This window comes from Lithobates pipiens, unplaced genomic scaffold, assembly GCF_037356315.1.
Source record: "Lithobates pipiens isolate NorthernLeopardFrog02 unplaced genomic scaffold, aLitPip1_a1.2 Scaffold_19, whole genome shotgun sequence".
Lineage (NCBI taxonomy): Eukaryota > Metazoa > Chordata > Amphibia > Anura > Ranidae > Lithobates > Lithobates pipiens.
Window position 1 is genome coordinate 429,642,448 of NW_027507764.1, and position 4,669 is coordinate 429,647,116.

Sequence of the window (4,669 nt, forward strand, 5' to 3'; positions counted from 1 at the left end):
TCTGATAAGCCCCCCGCCCGAAGACCCCCACAACCACCGGCCAGGGTTGTAGGGATGAGGCCCTTGTCCCCATCAACATGGGGACATGGTGCTTTAAGGGGTCACAGACCCCCAAAGCATCCTCCCAATGTTGAGGGCATGTGGCCTGGTATGGTTCAGGAGGGGGGCCGCTCTCTCGTCTGCGGCCTGCCAGGTTGCGTACTCAAATAAAGGGTCTGGTATGGATATTTAGGGAGACCCCCACGTCAATTTTTTTTAAGATTTGACGTGGGGTTCCCCTTAATATCCATACCAGACCTGAAGGGCCTGGTAATTGAATTTAGGGGAACCCCACGCTTTTTTTTTATCAATGAATGAATTGTCCGCTCCGTAATAAAGAGAACGCTCATTGAGTGTTTTCTGTATTATGGGAGCCGACAATTGAAAGTGATTTTAAAAGACTTTTTTTCCTTGCGAAATTACACTTTGTGCAGGAACAGTTCTAAGCACGGGAAACATGCGCCCCTTCACAGGCATACTATAGACACCCCCCAGGTACGAAATTTAAAGTTACACTTTTATTGTTTCACTTTAATCATTATTAAAGTCACTGCTCCTGAAAAAACTGCAGTTTTTTAAACTTTTTTTTTGCATTGATCCATGTCCCCTGGGGCAGGACCCAGGTCCCTAAACACTTTTTAGGACAGTAACTTGCATATTAGCCTTTAAAATTAGCACTTTAGATTTCTCCCATAGACTTGTACAGGGTGTTCCGGCTTTTCAAATTTGCCACAAACAGCCCAAATTGTTCACTGTTCGCTGAACAGGCGAACAGGCAATGTTCGAGTCGAACATGAGTTCAACTCAAACTCGAAGCTCATCCCTACTCACTAGTAATTCATGTCAAATGTATTATGCCAGAAAAAATGGATACTAATGTCTGGAAAAAAAAGAGGAAAAAAAAGGGGGCTCCCTATAAGGAGTACCCCAACCCATCTAAACTCATCCCTTTCCCCCAAATCTACACCCGGGTAGTGAAGACCACAAACTTTACGGGGACAGCACAAGATTCAAACTTGGCAATTCTATCGATCTTATTTCAAAAATGATATTTTTAAAAGTGCATACACCAAGATGACTTTACCAACAACTTCTAAAAAAAAGCAGATGCACATCTGAGAAACAAATATAAGTAAATAAACTGCTCTCCTTTCCTCACTACTCCACAGAAATTATAAACCATGACATACCATACCTAGACATACCCAAGGGATAATATGTCCAATTGTATCCTACAATATACCTAGAAAGCAGAAAACCATACATTATAGACATTAGATAATTTACTCATAAATATACTACATTTGCCCTACATTGAGCACTTACCAAGTTCAAAAACATCAGCTACTTACAAGAGGAATCAACTACTGTATATGTTTTAGGATTACATTAAAAACATAGAATCTGTTGGGCCTATGGTGTTATTACAGCTCTGATGATGAGACTGACGCTGGGCATCCTCTAACATCTTAATAGTAGTCCCCTATGATTTCTTTGAAATTCCTTACATGGAAAGTGTGAGACCTCCAGGATAAAATTTAGAGATCTGCTGCACTCTCCTTTCTTAATGGTCAGCCAGCAGATGTTATTAAACTGGTAGAGACCCATGTGGCTGATCACTTGCAATGTGCCCCAAAGAGACCTTGGAATCACATATTGGTTACGGCTATTTCGCTCAGTGATTTCAATACCACCCTAAAGCCATGTACACACTACATTTTTTTCCGTTCAACCCAGTGGAAGACCACGAGCGAGTCCTCCTGTGTGCTTTGCAGCTGCTGCCGGGCTGCCAGTTCCTGCAGACCAGAGAGAGCTGTCACTGTGCATGTCACACCGACCTCAGAGCGGTTCACAGGTTTCTTTTTTGTAAGTAGATACAGAATAAAATGTAGTTGTTACATTCTGAAACTCATCTGGCCCCCTGCTTCATTCTTTTTTGCAGATATCAAGATCTTAGCCCAAATCCTCAGCCTTCATCTGAATTGGGTTATCCTCACACTAACACACCCCAACCAAATGGGCTTCACGCCTATCAAAAACACTGCCACCAATGCTTGAAGACTTTTCATGAACCTCCACGACACTCATGATCACATTGGCACGAAGGTGATAGTCACTTCTGACATGACCAAAGCTTTTGACTCAGTGGAATGGGGTTATATGGCAATGTCTAAGGGGTTTTGATCCACATTTTATTAAATATGTACAGCTCTTATATCAAACCCCAGTGGCACAAGTGTCCATGAATAGTTGAGTATCTGACATGTTTCCCCTTCATCGGAGGACATGCCATGGTGGCCCACTTTCTCCACTCCATTATGCTCTAGAGAAAGAACCACCTGAAATATCCCTTTAGAGACAATTTCTCTATTTGGGGTTGGGGGGTTACCATAGCTAGAACATTTTTAAAGAATATCATACCAGTGAGGTTTAATCTCCACTAGTCAATCAAAATAATTTTCAAGTAAGTAAATGTCTGATATAAGCAGCCAGATCATCCTTTTTTACATAGTTACATAGTTAGCTAGGTTGAAAAAAGTCACTAGTCCATCTATTTCAACCAAGAAAAATATATTGAAAACCCCCAATCCTATAATCACAGTTCATCCAGAGGAAGAAAAAACAACCTGCATAAAGAATGATCTAATTTGCTCCAGTGGGGGGTAAAAATTCCTCCCTGGTCCCCCCCCCCCGGGAGGCAATTAGGTTTTAATATGACAAATGGAAGAAACATATAACACTATGGGGATTATTTACGAAAGGCAAATCCACTCTGCACTGCAAGTGCACTTGGAAGTGCAGTCACTCTAAATCTAAGGGGTAGATGTGAAATGAGTGGAAGCTCTGCTGATTTTATCATCCAATCATGTGTAAGCTAAAATGCTGTTTTTTATTTACCTTGCATGTCCCCCTCGGATCTACAGAGACTTTACTTCCAAGTGCACTTGTAGAGCAGAGTGGATTTTCCTTTAGTAAATGACCCCTTATATTTGCTTGAAAAAATAATAATGCTACGCTGTGATTCCTTAAAAATAATGTGGATCCCTAAATTGAAGTGCTAGAGCAAGGTAAAAAATAAATAAATAAATAAACAAAAGTAAACACAAAAGTGAATATCAATGCAATCATGAACTGTAACACAAATTACTAAATGCTAAAATACAGAGTGGAAGGATTGTAAGGTACAGCAAGCAGAATGATCAACATATAGGGGTTTATTTACTAAAGCTGGAATGCGAAAAATTAGTCACTCTTCTGCAGAGAAACCAATCAGCTTCTAACCTCAGCTTGTTCAATTAAGCTTTGGCAATAACACCTGGAAGCTGATTGTTTCTATGCAGAAATGTGACTGATTTTACACTCTCTAGCTTTAGTAAATAAACCCCATAGTGTTAATGATAACCACTAAATGATACACAACTAATTGCAATGAGTAAGTATAAAGAAGTGAAAATGTTGCTGGGTGTAATCTTAAAATATAGGTTACATAGTAGGTGAGGTTGAAAAAGGACACAAGTCCATCAAGTCCAACCTATGTGTGTAATTATTTGTCAGTATTACATTGTATATCCCTTTATTGTTGCGGTCGTTCAAGTGCTTATCTAATAGTTTCTTGGAACTCTCGATACTCCCCACTAAGACCACCGCCTGTGGAAGGGAATTCCACATCCTTGCTACTCTTCCAGTAAAGAACCCTCTACATAGTTTAAGGTTAAACCTCTTAACCTGATAAAGTGGTGATAATGAACGTATACACAAATGATCCAGTTAGCCACCCTGGGCTCAAATATCAAAAAGTGTGTAAAGCAGTCCAAAAAAACACTGTGACAGTCAAACAATGTGGAATGAGTGGTATATCTCGGCCGATGCCAGGCCAATCAACTGCAGTGATACCTGGATGTGCACAAGCCCCTTTACCTTACTGCTGTAAGTTTACAGCATGGATGAATCAAAAGCTTTGAACAGGGGTCTTCAAGAGGGTCCCTCTTTGGTATGCAGCAATGGATCATGGATATGGTACAGCCTTTGCCTCCAGTTGGCTCAGTTAGGATGGTAGGAGATGGAAGAAAGATCCCAATAGTGTGATACCGTTTAAAATTGTCCAATTTATTAAAAAGCACAAAGTAGATACACTTTGTATGTAAAATGCTCAGATAACACTCCATGAACGCTGAGCTCGGGGTTCCCCTTAATATCCATACCAGACCTGAAGGGCCTGGTAATTAAATTTGGGGGAACCCCACGCTTTTTTTTATCAATGACTTTCAATGAGTGTTCTCTGTATTACGGGAGCCGTCAATTCATTATAGCCGCGAGTGATTTTAAATGAATTTTTTTTCTGCAGAAATTACACTTTGTGCAGGGACAGTTCTAAGCACGGGAAACATGCGCCCCTTCACAGGCATACTATAGACACCCCCCAGGTACGAAATTTAAAGGAATATTACACTTTTATTGCTTCACTTTAATCATTATTAAAATCACTGCTCCCGAAAAAACTGACCCAGGTCCCCAAACACTTTTAGGACAGTAATTTGCATATTAGCCTTTAAAATTAGCACTTTAAAATTCTCCCATAGACCTGTACAGGGTGTTCCGCAGCTTTTCGAATTTGCCGCGAACACCCCAA